This window comes from Cydia strobilella, chromosome 10 (assembly GCF_947568885.1).
Source record: "Cydia strobilella chromosome 10, ilCydStro3.1, whole genome shotgun sequence".
NCBI classification, from domain to species: domain Eukaryota; kingdom Metazoa; phylum Arthropoda; class Insecta; order Lepidoptera; family Tortricidae; genus Cydia; species Cydia strobilella.
In genome coordinates, this window is record NC_086050.1 from 652,858 (window position 1) to 670,950 (window position 18,093).

Below are 18,093 nucleotides of genomic sequence, written 5' to 3' on the forward strand. Positions count from 1 at the left end.
GTGCACCGATAGCGGCCTGCACCGTTGGATGCGCCCCACCTCCCAAAACCAGACGCGATCCGAGCGCGGTCACGCGAACACACATCATACTTACCTACATATATATTGTAATTTCCAAAACGTTATTAAAAACTAGTTACATAATAAAGGGTGAATTTATTGAAGAGAACCTCATAGAAGATTGAACACTGCTTTTTATCGATTTTCCATACAAACTTCCACCCCCCTTTGCACCCCCTTAAATGATGACTTCTGGGATAAAAACTACCCTATGTCCTTCCCCGGGACTCAAAGTATCTCTATACCAAATTTCAACTAAATCTGTTCAGCGGTTTAAGCTTGAAGGGGTAACAGACAGACACACACTTTCGCATTTATAATATTAGTATGGATTTGTATCAGTATTTTAATATGTTTGTGCTTGCAAAATATCTGGTGCTACCTTATTTGTACAGCCATAAAGTGTTGTATATTTTTGATTGCTTTATTTTACAGTCAGCTGTAGAGATACCTGACCCCCCTGCATAGAAGTTTGCTTGCCGGGGGTATCAATTATTTCTGCAGCTGACTGTACAGAGTAGGTATTATAACTATTACTTTTGGAGCCTCTCAAGTCTCAAGTGAGAGAGATTGGCCATAGTTTGTAAGATGAGTTTTTGAAAACAGTTTTAATGAAATATATAATTTGACGACTGACCGGTCTGGCCTAGTGGGTAATAGTGACCCTGCCTATGGAGCCGATGGTCCTGGGTTCGAATCCCGGTAAGGGCATTTCTTTGTGTGATGGCACAGATAATTTTGTTCCTGAGCCATGCGTGTTGTCTATGTATTTAAGTACCTATTTGTATATTATATATATCGTTGTTTGAGTATCCACAACACAAGCCTTCTTGAGCTTACTGTGGGGCTTAGACAGTTTGTGTAAGAATGTCCAATATTTATTTATTTATAATAAACAGAACTCATAATAATGAATATTTATTTATCTACCCAAGCACTTCAACCTGTCAATTAAATTGAGTGGTGGCACTAAAATCAATTTGTCCATTATTGGATCATAAATAAAACAAGTGCTTAGGATCTTGTGTTTTAAGAATCGCTAGTTTTCTAATAAAGTAGATAAAGCCTGATGTGCTTTAACGGTTTCGGCAATAGTGCATGCTCAAAAGTACCAAGATTGTAAATAAGTTATTATTAAGATTTACAAAAATACTTTAAAATGTATAAGTGTAAATTAATGTGTGTTTGTGTGTTAATGTGTAAGTGTATTGTTTTTAAATGTATTTGTAGTTATTATTAGGATAGGATCACGATAAACTAACATAGATACGTATATATGTGGGTTTTACTGGACTTAACTAACAAATATGGATTGTAATTTGGTCTGAAATAAATACATATTGATTGATTGATTGATTGAATAGACCTACGAATAGACTACTACATTTAAAAGCCTTGAGAAATTTCCATACAAATTGACCCGTTAATAATTGCTTCAGGGTTTATTGAAACGTTCTAGAGCAACTTTATATTGGCAATAAAGGCCCTCATTACAAATTAAATGTTGTTCCAGACATTTTCCAAACCACATTTTCCACCCGATGAAAAAAAACCTCCCAAAATGTAGTCGAAACTTTTCGTTGTTATTTTATGTCTATAGCTTGAGAACAATAATGATTTGTTCAGGTGGAGTCTACGATATATTATATTTATGATAACAAAACTTTAATTAAAATAATACTTTATGTTACTGTGTTTAAGGTTTATTTTCATTTGTGTTCAATGTTAGACCTTGTGGTAATGTCAATGAGTGTACATTGTGGATGCTCATGTTAATTACTTAGTTTTGTATTGTAATTTTCAGTTCGGTTTTAGAGTTAATTGTTTTAATATTTTGTTTATTTAAAAATTCGTACCGTGATCATTGGTATTGCAGATTTACCTTAAATATATAATATTCCATATTATAGTCCAAGATTTAATTGTTATTAAAAATTTAATTTGTCGATTTTTATTTATTTTAAAAACGTTACCCTGCAATATCGAAATTCGAAAGCTATGAAATTATTATTTAAGTTAAGATTGTTTTTTCTTCTTTTTTTGTTTATAGTATCACATAATAAATAACCGAGTAAAGTTGGATTAAAATGCCGAGTTAGAGGTTACTTTGGGAATTAATTGTATCGAGCGAAGTGTCATAATCCGTGTATCGGAAGCTATGATATTAAAGATAATATAGTCAAGAACTACATATATTTTTTCCACGTCTACGAATATCAACGCCTCTTAGAAAAACAGGATCATATAAGGAGATTTTTCGCCTTCTGGCTCAGGGAACCACCTTAAACAAAAAATTCTTCGTCGTAGGGGATGACAAACAATTTCTATAAGTACAACATTTTAATAAGATAAGCACGATTCATAATGTGCTGCTGCTACGAGTAACTGTATATAGTATGAATTATTACTTAACTAATTGTTTATAAATTTTGAGTTTTTATATTACCTTTTATTACACGTTAATTAGTTCTGGTTATTATTTATTATTTTGATGTATGTTTAGTATGTAGGCCCTAACTCTTACCTGTAATTACCTACCTACTTTACTCACAATTTTATGGACCTATGCAGTCTGAAATATATATATTGAAATTCAAATAATTATCAACATCTTACGATTTTGATTTTATTTTGACACGACTGATCAACAAGACGACCGTAACAAATGGTTGAATTAGAATCGGTCTCCATATGTTCTCCATATGCTCGAGGTCTGTAGGACCTTTTATCTGTGTATCTAACAATTCTGTTTTTTTTTTAGTAAGATTCTGTATCGTTTTGCTGACATTGTTTGAATTGTAATAACTTTATTGTTTCAGGTAAGTACAAAAGCAAAAGCGACGATTGTTGTAACGGCGGTAAAAAGGTAATTATGGCATAAGAAATTATAAAACCTTCGTAAAAACTAAAACACGTATAACCTCTCCCTTATCTGTCCGCTAGTAAAACAAAAGTATCAAAAAACAAAAAAAAACTATTAACAAACAACATTAAAGCAGCAAAGTTTTTTCCACTTCGACCCCCGGGGTCAGAAATAAGATTACACGATTGGTAGTGAAATCTAATACAAAAGTTGACGTAGTTATCCGAACTTCAACCTTATAACAACGAGGTAAAGACTACCTATTAGTCTTTGACTAGGGTTACCAGGTCCGATTTCCTATCTTATGGGACATCTGTACTAAACGAATACATTAAGTTTATAATTTTGATGTTTGATGATGATTTCAATCACAAAATTATTTGTATATTATCCATACTATATATCCATACTAATATTATAAATGCGAAAGTCTGTCTGTCTTGTCTGTCTGTCTGTCTGTGTATTCCCTCTTCACGCTTAAACCGCTTAATCGATTTAGATGCAATTTGGCATAGAGATAGGTTGAGTCCCTGAGAAGGACATAGGATAGTTTTTATCCCGAAAATCATCCCTTAAGAAAGTAAAAAGCGGAGTGGAATTGAGATAATTAACGAAGTGCCTGCTAATTTGTGTGCATAATATGCTCAAAATTAGATTGCTATAAGATATTTCCCAGGCGCTATTCTTACTCTAGCTGCGGTTACTAAGTCCACGTAGACGAAGTCGCGGGCAAAAGCTAGTAAATTAAAAGTAAGTACCGCTCATAATTAAGAATTTGCCATGTCAAAGGAGAAAGAAATTAATATCATAGTTTATTTACCTTCCATTGAAAAATTTATTTAGATACATGACAAAATCGCTTAGTACCTTGAATATTAGGTTTGTATATTTAATAATCAAAATGGATTCCCCGAATTTCAGAGCATGGCTAAATTCAGTACCTGAAACTCCGGGAAGTCGAGATGTTCCTATAAATTTGGATCATCTGGTCACCCCTGGTCTGAAAGTAGACTGTATCGCACATTTGTCGCGCGACAAATTGATATATAAATCGTTGGGAAGATTATTGGACCACTTTTGTTGGTGCCGTGCGGTCGAGAGAGCTTCGGATACGTTCATAAGGGAGTTTATCAGTTATTATTGTTGTATTTTTATTACTTTCTTGTTGGAGTCGATATGATCAAATGGCTGGAGAAGAACGGAAACGGAAAAATAGCAAGATAGACAAGTATGGGGACTTTCCAGATAAATATGGCGCTCAAAATATATATTTTGGTGTTCATAAATAAGCCCTTAATTAATAATCCTCTTATGGACGTAATTTAGAGAAAATAACCTAAACCTACAGAACCGTCACTATAGTTTTAACTTCGTGTTTAAACCGTAGTTCAATTTAAATTCTATTTGTAAGGATGGATCGTTTTTGCTAAACTACGTCCAATTCATTCAATTTAATAATGTTCAATTTTAATCCAAGTACGAGATAATAATTAATAATAGGGCTCGCTTTTTTGAATGAATTATTTAAATCTATGCATTGTATGCCACAACATAAAGTTGTCAACTGTATACACACACATATACATTCTTTACTTTATACACACATTCTAATAACGAATCCATAGTGCACATGTGTATGTATAATACAACCCTTTAAAACGAATCATTCATGGTTTAACTTTAAGTTTAAAGCACATAGTCATATTAAACCACCATCTTGTAAATTGTAATCAAACCTTGTACCTTGTTATGAAGCTTATAATATGACGGGCTAACCACATTTACGAAGCAATTTCAAGGCTTTCCAACCACTAGCAGAGTAACTTAGCACCACTACCTACAGTTGATATTCATTCTAAAAATGTCAACCGGTAAAACCCTATTGGAATGGAAACTTGCTGTTAATGTATGCCGTGTTGTACTTAACATTTCATATCAACTAGTTTATTAATTCGTGCTTAGCACAGACTATCTTAACTAAATAATGGAACACACAAGTTGAAACGAGGCAAAACGGATCACACAGCGAATGGGTTCAAAATAAAAAATATAAGATAAGTATTTAAAGTATTGCCTATAACTTGCATTACAGGGTAAGAGGAAAGACGTACGGTCTACTGGGCAATATTCTAAATACCTACTAATGAATTTTTATCTTGTTCTGATACTTCTGATTCGTCACACGACCACGAGTCTAACCGAAGAACCGGTAGACCTCGTCGGCGATAGCAGATTGACTATTGAAAGAAAAGAAAGTATTTAACAAAAAAGGGATAAATATGACGAACAAAAGCAAAGGTTGAAAGTTGCTTCTCCGTTTCCGAAAGTTAAGATCCAACTGATTGTGATTGTGGCAAGTATTTTAATCTTAATTTTACCTCTTAAGTTTCGGGAACAGTAAAGACAAATTAGAACCTAAAATTGTGCATGACCCGACCCATCATAATGTTTTTGTAGCAGTTTCTGAACCGAATTATAATATATTGAGATTTTAAAGTAACCAATTGATTGCATTAAATATAATAATATCAGTAGCCATGGTTGTTGTAGATGTAGAATGAAAGTATTGATTACGGCTGCCAACTGAAGGACGCGAGTTGAACGTCTCCTAACTTTGCCGGGACAATTTAAACTAACCGGCACAACGGTAAAAGTTGAATCGCTCTTGGATAATTGTTTTTGAAATATTCTTGGAAATCATAACACCTCTATAACTTTAGAAACTCAATTTTATAAGCATAACAATTTTGTACGACTTTGTAGTTTGTAGCAATGCAAAAAATAATATAAAGTCTATTTGATGATGATGATGATGGTAATCCTGTTATCCCTCATTAGGGACATAGGGCTCGCAGAAGAATTTTCCATTTGAATCGGTCCTGCTGTACGGTTCCGAAACATAGCTTGTGAGGAAGGACATCACCAATTGATTGCAGGTGTTTATAAACAAAGCTGCTAAGCATCCTAGGGATTTACTGGCCACGAACCATCTCAAACATCAGATTGTGGCAGATGACTGACCAGAAACCCATAGGCCAGGAAATCCTTGTAAGGAAATGACGTTGGATCAGTCACGCGCTCCGTAGACCGGACAACCACCTGTCCAAGCAGGGTCTCCGCTGGCAATCGACTGGCAGTAGACGATCGGGGCGGTCTCGTACCACAGAAGGCGATCAGTTGAGACGGAGGCTGGACTCGGCTGGAAGGAGCTGGAAGTAGCCGCTCAGGATCGCGACAAAGACTATTTAGTTTAGTAAAAAAATATACTGATTCAGTCACGCGCTCCGTAGACCGGACAACCACCTGTCCAAACAGGGTCTCCGCTGGCAATCGACTGGCAGTAGACGATCGGGGCGGCATCGTACCACAGAAGGCGATCAGTTGAGACGGAGGCTGGACTCGGCGGGAAGGACCTGGAAGTAGCCGCTCAGGATCGCGACAAAGACTATTTAGTTTAGTAAAAAAATATACTGACTGACGTGAACTGAGTAATTTATTTTTCACCTCGACAGTTTATAAATGCGCCCTTAATTTAATACATCATACACATCAATCAATCAATATCATTTGTTTGCAAGAATACTTAATTATAATAACAGGACGTTCTTGTAGAATATTGTACAGTATTCTATCGTAATTAAACGATGCGCAATATTTATAGTAGGTAACATACATTTTCAGACTAGCACATCTTCTGAGGTCCAGGCTCTTTAGGCCACATCAAAATGTCTTTTCTTGGTGTAACCTCCTAAGTCCCAGCTTTTTTAAACGTCATAGTCCTAAAGGCCTCTTGTTATTTTTTTTGCACATAATAAATATTTGAAAGGCCTCTTGTTCATTTTAATAAATATTTGCTGTCAGTCCTATACAGACTATTTACAACTCTATTGACTGTTAGAATACTCCGCGCGAGCATTCAAATTTGAAGGCGGGGGCATCTTAACATTTTGTACCGAAATATGTACTATCGGTGTTTATTACTATAGTACTTAATGCTGGGACTGAAGGGTGACTTTTAAGGGTGGTAATATTCGTAAACGTAAATATGCCATTTTTATGCAGTAAAATTTGTCACCTATAAAATCAAATAACTATTGTAAATAAGCCAAAAAATGCCACCTAAATCAACGTTTATAGTCCTTAAAATAGATCCTTTTTTTTCCTTTTATAAAGAATCCTCCAATCGGGAAGCAATAGAATTATTCCCGTATCGTTGGGCGATCTATTTCAATCGTACGTCGCGCCGGTTATAGCCACGGCACGTCTAGGCTATTAGTAGTATTAAAAAAACCGGCCAACAGCATGTCGGGCCATGTTCAGTGTAGGGTTCCGTAGTTATCCTACACCCTTTTATTGTACGACTTCGTTGGATTGATTTCTAACGATCACGGAGCAAAGCCTCGGACAGACGGACAGACAGACAGACATGGCGAACCTATAAGGGTTAGTTCCTAGTTTACTACGGAACCCTAAAAAGTAACTCTGCTCGGCTTGGATAACGTTTAATTTTTTCCTTTATAGATGGCTAATCCCTCGCTAATCTGTATCGTAGAAGCGGTGTTGGCCGAGTGGATCTGACGTCCGACTTTCAATCCGGAGGTAGCGTGTTCAAATCCTGGCTTGAACCAATGAGTTTTCGGAATTTATACGTACGGAATGTCATTGGATATTTACCACCAGGCTTTCGGCAAAGGAATAGATGGGTAATCCCTCGCTAATCTCTATCGTAGAAGCGGTGTTGGCCGAGTGGATCTAACGTCCGACTCTCAAATCCGGAGGTAGCGTGTTCAAATCCTGACTTGTACCAATCAGTTGTGTAGCAGTTGGACTGAATGATTTAAACTAATTACCAGCAATGTCAGACTTTTAGAGTCCAAATAGTGCACTATTGGTCGTTTATTTATTTTTTAGCCAACGGTAGGCTATTGCACACGGTTTCACCTGGAAATGTTTACTGAAAAATGAACGCAGCTGGTGATGACAACCGAGCGTAAATGCGGATATGTGTATAGTATAGTAGATTGCTACAGTCAGAGTGGAGACAGGTATGATATGATAGACTTGAATATTTTTTGACAAAAAAGAACTGCCACCACCAGCTTGGGATCCTGTAGTCCACCTGATAAAGGAGCAAGCGAGACATAGACTGTGAGACCGTAGTGTTGGATGATGCTGGACATTCTGATGTTTTGAAAAGATGTGTCCCGCCGAGTTTGTTGCCGGTCCCATATTGGGATACCCTCCTACAATTTAGGAGGGAATTAAATCTTCTCGGGTCCGTGGTGTAGGGTTGGAGCCGGCATAGTTTATTTTTATCGCGTATATATATATATCTTTACTTGAAAAATAATTATAGTGTATAACTAGCCTTATGAACCGATTTTGCATGTACAACCAGCCTTAAAGTTTGTAGTCTATGATTGTTCATTATTTTAGTATGTGGGTATTTTTGCATTTTGTAATTTTTCCTCAGTCACCCGTTGACCACGAACGCTGTAAAGAGTTCGAAACGTCGGGATGTATTATAAATTCAATATACGCGATATAATCCGTTTTCATAGTTTTATTTCAAAAAAGAACTGACTCGATTTTGCCTTCAATTTACGGTCATCTTCACAATTTTTTTTTGGTGTTTATTTAGGAGTTTAGAGAGAGTCCTCTATCATATTCTTCTATCTATTCTTGTCTCCTCTCATCTACTCAAAGGTTAACTGGAAGAGATCCCTCAAAGGGATAAGTTCGCCTTTGTACATCTTATTATTTGTACCATGTAATTTTTAATGTGTATATTTGTACAATAAAGAGTTTACTACTACTACTACTACATATCCTTTGATTGAGCCGGGACATCCCGGGGTCATTTTGACTAAATGTTGCTTTCCGGAACGAGTTCCGCTACTTCCGCTACACGAGTTACTTTATAGAAAACCTTTGAAGAATTTCTTTCTTTAGGATCCCAACGTCAGATCCTGTCGTGGTGTTAATGACACCAATTGCGAAGTCGTTAGTAAAATCCTTGATACAACTGCAGACAGTGTGGAGTACCTAGCTAGAACGTTAAGTCTATCATTAACCACTTCAAAAAGGAGGTTATCAATTCGACAAGGGATAATAGTTTTTTGTCATTTTTTGTAAATGGTGTTTTTTTAAGTTATTTTGTATTCCGTCTATACCTCCCAAACCTTTATAACATAATCAAAGGTTATCAAAATGACTAAACACATTACAATGTATAAGTTGTTAAATTGAGACTTCGTTTTAATCCACTTTACTTGATTCTACGCATGCAAATTTTGATTCCGTAAATTTTGAAACATGTTAATTCCCACAATTGAGGTGTCACAAACTAATTGCTTTTTCATTAAGCGTACAGTTCGGTCCATTATCGGTGAATAATTAAATGACCGAATGAATGAGTGACCCGAAGAATGGAATGAACTAGAGATGCAACGGATAGTTGTTTGGCCGGATACCGGACATTCGGCCGGACCGTCTGCCGAATATCCGGTATACAGCCGCCGAATATTCGGCCGGCGGAACATTTTGAGTATGTAGGCGCGCGTCGTGCAAGTTCTGACCTGTTTTGTACTGAACGTTCATTTTAATTTACATTTCAATACGGAGTAACTTCGTTTATAGTACAAGTGCGCTCGCGTATTTCGCTATAAACAAATAATACGTTGGATGTGTTACGTAAATGTTACATGTGAATTTTTAAATTATAATCAACGACTTCGATGATGACCGTGACTGCTTTTTAGATTCAATTTGTTTACCCCAAAATCCAGCAGATACTATCCGGTATCCGGCCGGATAGTGCGTCACTATCCGGTATCCGGACGTATATTAAAATAATGAATAAATGAAAGAAAATAATGGCCGGATAGGCCGGATACCGGATAGTAACCAAATATCCGGTGCATCTCTAGAATGAACAGTCGGACCATTAGCAAAGATTGACGTTGACGGGGGTTCACGTGAGAAATGATCGTGAGGGATGGCGATATTTATAAGGTATTTTAGAAGGGTTCCCACCCTCTCTCAATTAATTTCACCTGTAGAAAAACGTTTCTGAAATCAAAGACTAGAATATTGGACCCGGGTATGTCCATAAACTACGTCCGGACCCGGGTATGTCCTTAAACTATGTCCAAAAGAGAGGTATGGGCACTGCGAATGACATCTCGCTTTGTGTGGTAGGGCACAGGACAGCGGATGTCATTCCAGATCTAGAGCAGAGCCCAACTGGGGAAGTACCTCCACCTTACAACACTAGACCCTACTCATAGTGTTGTGTTCCTGCCGGTGAGTAAGGTTGCCAGAACTCAACGAGGGAGAGGAGTGTTAGGGTCGGCAACGCGCATGTAACTCCTCTGGAGTTGCAGGCGTACATAGGCTACGGAGACTGCATAACATCAGGCGGGCCGTATGCTTGTTTGCCACCGACGTAGTATAAAAAAAATATATATATAGCAATATTTATATACCTATTTATTTAGCAAATTACCACAAAAACGATCGTTTTAAAAAACTTCTTTGTAAAAAAATTACTAGTACGGAGTCTATTAGTGAACTAGAAATACGACCAAACTATACAGCTTAGCTTAGCTATATAGTGTTGTTTATGACGTGTAAAATGTACTGTTTATATTTACCAATAAAGTCTGTATTTCTGTATTTCTTGCCATAAAAATGTACCGTGCACCCAAATCCAATAAGTCGTAATTATTTTAATACCAAAGACTTTTCATTCGTGATAAAGAGAATTCATTTCATAACCAATATTAATATTCACTTGTATATACTGATGTCAACTTTTAAATATTATGTTGCGGGTACACAAGGCCATTTTCTGGAGATAAATTAAAGAAAAAAATATATTTAAAGTTTCAATGGTCACTTTATCTTACGGTTGTTTTTTTTGTTTTTGTATTGAATTTTGTACACGTTTTAGTTAACGGCCATCGTCAGTCAGCTTGATAGAAAAAAAAACCGGCCAAGTGCGAGTCGGACTCGCGCACCGAGGGTTCCGTACTTTTTAGTATTTGTTGTTATAGCGGCAACAGAAATACATCATCTGTGAAAATTTCAACTGTCTAGCTATAACGGTTGATGAGATACAGCCTGGCGACAGACGGACAGACGGACGGACAGACGGACAGCGGAGTCTTGTAATAGGGTCCCGTTTTTACCCTTTGGGTACGGAACCCTAAAAACACAAAATAATGGAAGTTGTATGCAACATTGAAGTCCCGAAATCGAGACTGCGATGTTTTTAACTTTTTAAGTATTTGACTGACCATAAACTATTACGCACTTCGCGACCTATTTTTTTACCGGAAAAGTCCACTTGGCCGTCCATTTTGGAGAAAAATTTTAACCGCCGATTTTACGACGTATTCTCAAAGAGGTTTTATGTAACCCGGGTACAATGCAGGCGCATTGTTGAGTTGCGGCGGTGGCGTGCGATCCCCTATTATTATGGTTTCCGTGAACCACAATCAATACACTGCACTGCAGTCTCATTATGTACTCATATTTGCATACGACGTAGCTTTTCCAATTCCTATAATGCGAATGCGACATAAAATAGTAGAAATTAAATAAAAATGGAACTAAAAAAAAAACATAATAAATTGTTGCCATGTTTAAGCAATACGTTGGTCTGACCCAAGGGTCTGGCACTCTTTGATAGAGAAAAATAGTCTTATTGCGATTCCTATAAGAGGAAAGAGAAAATAGTGCCATGCTTTGTCCTTATCACCGACCGGGTTGTTTTTCATGGTCGGGTTATGGCAGCATAGGTAGGAGGCGATGACCAGATCCGCACCGCTCTTGACTCCACAGTTCACATGGCTCTCCACATCGCCAAAGACAGAAGCAGATGGAGAAAAATCGTAGGAGAGAAAGTGATAAAAAAGGGAGGTCACGACCCTTAATACTGAGGAATACGACGCAAGGGGTTTTTTTTATACTACGTCGGTGGCAAACAAGCATACGGCCCGCCTGATGTTAAGCAGTCTCCGTAGCCTATGTACGCCTGCAACTCCAGAGGAGTTACATGCGCGTTGCCGACCCTAACACTCCTCTCCCTCGAGCTCTGGCAACCTTACTCACCGGCAGGAACACAACACTATTAGTAGGGTCTAGTATTATTTGGCTGCGGTTTTCTGTAAGGTGTAGGTACCTCCCCAGTTGGGCTCTGCTCTAGATCTGGAATGACATCCGCTGTCCTGTGCCCTACCACACAAAGCGAGATGTCATTCACAGTGCCCATACCCAACCCATACCCATACCCATACCCATACCCATACCGATACCCATACCCATACTCATACCCATACCCATAGGTTAAGCATTTTACGTCAAAAATGTGACAGTTACGTAGTAAGTGGCGCCCTCAATTATTTTCTACAAGTTTTTGTCGGACTATAGTTGCAATCAGTTGTTTAGGAGTTGAAATTCTAGGTCCATGGGGTTCCAGCGCGCACAAGTTGTTTGCAGAAATGGCGAAGCGTCTGGTTGACGTAAGTAACTGGTGACCGAAGAGCAGGCAATTCAATATGTTTGTTAAAAACGTATTGATATATTAACATTAAAAGTCGCGTAACTACTGTCCGCGCGCAAATTCCGTGCATTCGGAGGTCGAGGAAGTGGGGGGGTGTGCGCCGCGCCCGTCGGTACAAAATGACACCACTCTGTCATGACGCCCAACATTCCTCAGCCGTGCACGGAATTTGCGCGCGGATAGTATTTCCACTGGCTTTTTCTCTCATTCTGTCAACGATTGTCATCATGGCTAGTATTTGAAAATGGAGAGCTAGGCTCTCTCTCTCACGAATTAAATTTAATCCTTAAATATAGTTGGTCAAACCAAATTGTCAGTAAACAAGAACAAAAAAAAACTATACTCATCCTTTTCTTTTGGGGGCTAGTACTAGTTTAAGACAAAGATAGTACGATTCTCTATGTCTATGTTTGAAACGAGACAGTCCTTGACAAACTATAAATAAGTAGCGGCTAGATAAGACGTACCGCTCGTATTCCTTCAGCCACGGGTGCCACTTATTTACCGCGGCCCACAATGTGTTATATCTGTCAGGGGTGACACAGCTGAGGTCCGTGGGGACCGTTTACAAATGCGGTCGTCTTAATGGTGTATGTTGGGTGTTTAATTTGAGTTACGGTAGAGGCAGTTTGTGTAGATAAGATTTTGAGCACGTCAGTATGTATCTATAGCTACATTTAGGAGCAATAAAACTTTTTCTTTGATTTGTGACTTTTTGATCTTGGGAAGAAATTGAAGAATTGGCATCAAATTTTTAAATCAAAAAACGATTTTGTCGCTTACTGCACATTTTTTCCAAAATCTATAACTGTCTGTCGCCGTTAATTTACGAGTACTTATAAGTTAAGGTAAAAGTACAACTCCCAGACCATTTCGCGACTCTGCGCTTCTGTTGCTGCACGGGATCCGGTATTAGCTGCCCTCAGTGCCCAATTATCAAACAAAATCCACGTATATACCCCACTGTTACTTGGGCCGATTTTTATTTCAATATTTTTTTTCTTTACATTTTGTGAATATATAGTTCCCTATTCTCACGTAGTTACAAAAGTGGGTATTTACAACCCCGGGGTTGAACCCCCTCGTGCAACTTGTTCTTGCGTACGGGCGCGCAAATACTGCGAAACCGCGCATGACGACCGCATTTATGTATGTAACGAAATGGATTTCTATTTAATTTGCCACTGTTTGGAAATATTCCACTCATTTTACTAATTATTTTTAAACTTACTGTGAACTTATACAGTTATTCAAGTGATAAAATCCGTACTGAATGTATAAATAGTGTCTAATTGTCTATGTTTTCATCCCCCTGCCCCTGGCGCAACTTGTTTGCGTACGTGCAAATAGTGCGGAACCGCGCGTGACTACGGACTTTATGTGACGAAATTGAACTAACTCCTAATTGCATTTGTTTGGAAATATTCCACACATTTTACTACCGCATTTTACTATTTTGACCTCGGTCAAAAAAATCTTTCGTATGTGAGACTGTTCCCCATTACAGGTCGCATTTTTCGATAGACTTTCGTGAAATTTTGTGGTGTCTTAACTCTAAGATAAAGAGGGGAAGACTGCAGTATCCTGATTTTGCCACTACAAAAATTTACTCGCTTCAAATCTACCAACCGTTGTGTTAAAGGTAATAGGTAGTGACCAAAGTTCTCGAACCCTCAAATCCTCAAGCCTGATTTTATAGTTGCAACTTGCGGTAACCGAGGGGAACAACTTGGTTAATTTTGCTGTTCGAAAATTGAGCGGCCGGTTTGGCTTATAAATGTTCTAATTGCTTCCTTAATTAGGGGAAAAGTTGCTGAATTTAAAAATGCTTTAATATTGTTGCGTTTTTAATGACAGAAAGTTTTTCGGTCAGAGCGTGGGCTGACTATTTGTTGGATTTAAAATTGAATCTGATGAAAAATTTGAGTGATTTGGCTGGTATATCGCAACATCGAAAAATGTTTGTCCGATATTTCCATTGGCAAATTTTCATTTGACAGGGCGCGGTTCTTTCAAAAATAATTTATTTTATATAGACTTTTGAAAAAGGGATCAGTCTGAAATATGTTGAGCGATAATTGACCCGTTAAAATTTTAATGTTATAAAGGTTTTCTGATTATGGAAATATGTCGATTTTTTGCGTGCTTCGTTAGTCGTAAATGTCGTAATCCTTTTTTCTATAAATAGCTAATCGATAGAGCTAACCTATATTCTAAATCTATATTATATCTAATTTTTTGTTTAATTACTTACAGTTGTTACCTTGTGTAAAAAAAAACATTAGTTTCAGTTAGCTTAAGTTACTTTTAAGAATTGCCATGCCCTAACGGGGCTCATGTTTGATATTTTTATCTTATAAGAACTTATGTACAACAACATGAAAGCAAATAAACTACTTGAATATATACATTTTAACTGCTCAGGTACAACGTTATTTTCTTCCCACGATTATAATCGCATCGGATAAACAAGTAAACACACATTCGCCCGACAGACTACTGCAAATCTACATAAATGGTTACCTACATGCAAATATTTAGTTTCCTTTAAAGGCACAGCAAAATCTCCACTCTAGCTTCGTCAATGTGACGTTAAAGCAAAGTCAAACCGTGCAGCCGGTAACAAAACGTTGACGGATTAATCCGTGCTCGGGGCTGAAGGGTTAAGCTTCGGTACGAGACGTAACTTTGATTGTATGTTCATGCTTACGTGATCCGTTATTTTTGACGGTCACAAAGTAATAGAGCAACTTTACACTTTATACAGTTAGTCTTAGGGTGTCCGTTAGCTAGCGAACTTTCCGAATAGGAGAGATGAAAAGAGCATTTTAAATCTGACAGTCGTTTCTAAATTTATAACGTTTTGATAGATAGATAGATAGATACATAAATGATTTATTTGTACAGCTGCAATTACACACAATATTAATTTACAAACACATCAGAAGAAGAAAAAAATACTAATTACTACTTACACTAACAAAGAAATAAAATTATAACGAGAATACCCTAATAAAAATGAAACAGAAATGGTGTAAAATTATGTGCAAACTGTGTGCGTTGCAGCAGGACAAAAGGGTCACGGCTCAGTGATACGCTTCGCTCTTTGGAGCAAAGCACTGATTTTCTGCCGGGACCCAGGTCACAACAGATAATATATATACGATGTGCTTACGTAAGCGGAATGAAATTTACTGTGTAAAGTGTGATTATATGTCGTGTGATAATTACTTGATTAAATATTAAGACAGTAGGTAAATGACCCGTGTGTAGTGTGCTGTTTTACCAAAGTTTTACCATAGACTTGTCGCTCAATCTCTGTCGTTCAAACACAATTCGAAGTTTGCAAAACCTTCCATAGATCTTTATCTATGGAGGGTTGTGCAAATGGAATCTCTGACCCTTTGGTAAAAGATTGCATTTACTCCATGAACTTTCCAACACTATACAATTTAAACATTTAAACTCCAGTTAATTATTGCGAAGCACGAGTCATTTTCCGGCAGAATCGGGAAATTACGGCCCGTCCTCTGAATGCCTTCATTGAGTCGAAAAGATCATTTAGTTACATTTTACTTCAGTTGAGAGAGTAAAGGGCTTTGGGCTATGGTTTAAGGAAAAGCGGAAGCGATTGAGGTTAAAAAAACTGTATTTCACACTATTTGTACAACTTTAAAAAAAAGTTGTAATAGTGAGTTCTTTTCCACGCTAGATGGTGCCGTTAATTCTGCGCCCATTTGTAATTCGCAGTATTATAAATGGGTTGGATCTTAAAATAAGTCTCCTTGTTTGAGGATAACTGACGCTGTGGGGGGCTTTTTTGGGTTGTTATTAAATGATTTAATAAAGCAATTTTAGTCGCCGGAAATAAGTTTTTATTTTTTAGGTTTTATTGAATATTACGTGAAACAAAACGCACGGCAGCCTTATTTTTTTTGATTTCATTGAATATTTTGTGGCTACTTTTGTACACCATACATACCAAAAATCGAATCGGAGCACTCCATTATCCTGAGCCGAGCATATTTTCTGTTATTCAAATTTGTCACGGAACCGAATTTGTCAACCCCGCGTTGGTGCCGCACTTTCTTACGCCAGGGCGGCGGGGCTGCCGCTGCGCTTCCCGCAGCGCCTGAGCCACCACGAAGTCCACCTTATTCTCCCCCCCTCTGCAATATCTTTGGCACTGTTAACCTTAAATTATAACCATGAATGATTTAGAAACCAAACACGGGGGGGTCCCCCATCCCCCCACACCATCTCCCGCCCTTCTATTAAATTAAGGCTACTTATTTTAAGATTTTTACCTTATAAATCAGAAGATAAGATAAATGTTGTTATATTTTTTTCAACGAGACATGTTAAAATTTTATATATATTATATACATGTTTATTTTATTCTGTTTTAGTATCAGTATATATAGTAGTTTAAATTAGTATTACAGTATTACCTAGTACTAAGAGTACTAAGGCACTGCGAACTACAAAACAAATAAAAATACAAAGATACGAGGAAACACAAATAATAACAAAGTACAATTTAAGCACTCGATTTGGGTGATGACGTAACAGCGTGGCTCCGTAAAGATATAATATAAAATGATATATGTGATTTGTATGATATAAAATGGTAAATATGAATAATGTTATGATATTATTGTAAAACTGAACATTCCATATTTCAGGTTTCTTAAAAAGAAATATTTTATCAAGCAGATACATCAGCGAGCGGTGAATTTTTCAATTTTTATTTTATTTCAAATTTCTTAAAAATGATGCAAACAGTGATATTTTGCTTGTTTAGGTATTGTTACTTGATTCTAACTTTTATTTTAATGCGTGAAATTGCTCTCTGTATAGAGATTAAGGCCAACCCTACATAATACTACTTAAACTATGGATCGGGATGAACTCAAGCCTTAGTACTTACTTCTTCTTCTTCCTTGTTTTCTCATGACTAACCGGTCAATTCGAACAACGTGATAATTACTAGGTACGAGAACAATACGAGATCTAATAGTTATAGTTTAGTTCTCATCAACTAGTTATCTTTTGCAGTTCGATTCGAGAAACCAATTGTCATTCAGTATTGTGACGTTTTGGGATATCCATTAGATATCCATTGGATTTCTAAGTAATATCTTAAGCAAATCTTAAAGAGATCGTTAAAGAGTACAATCGGAATCGCGGAAATGTCAAATTTGACATCACTTTCTTAAATATCTCGTTATCGTTTCTGTTTCATATCTAGTGGATATCTAGTTGATATCGAAATCATTGTTCGAATTGGCCCGTGAGGGTCGCGTTCACATGAGGTTGTTATTTTGTGCACCAAGACTCCCTTCTGCACGATTTTCCGCCTTCCTAATAGTAGCACCTTGTGCCAACCATAATGCGCTTTTAAAACTTATCCGGTTCCCATCTGGCCACGTGTCCAAAGTAGTAAGGGATCCGTTGGAGGCAAATGGGCATAGACAAGCGGCACTGGATACACAAGTCACGTAAAAATCGCTCGTCTCTCATGACTTTCTATGAGCCCGCCTATTACGCAAAATGGCGTGCAATTGAAAAGTTGCGAAGGTCCGAGACAAAAGGGACAGGT

The 18,093-nt window shown here is 37.3% G+C and overlaps 1 protein-coding gene and 1 long non-coding RNA gene across 2 annotated transcripts in view; both read left to right on the forward strand.

Moving 5' to 3' along the window:
* Positions 1-18,093, forward strand: part of LOC134744835 (uncharacterized) — a 332,603-nt gene that overhangs the window by 229,564 nt on the left and 84,946 nt on the right. The gene's annotated exons all lie outside the window — the stretch shown is intronic.
* The window catches only part of LOC134744859 (uncharacterized), a 54,859-nt gene continuing 46,819 nt past the window's right edge, over positions 10,054-18,093 (forward strand). Inside the window, exon 1 of the long non-coding RNA XR_010128125.1 lies at positions 10,054-10,264. This is a non-coding gene — a long non-coding RNA (uncharacterized LOC134744859). The remainder of the gene's footprint in view (positions 10,265-18,093) is intronic.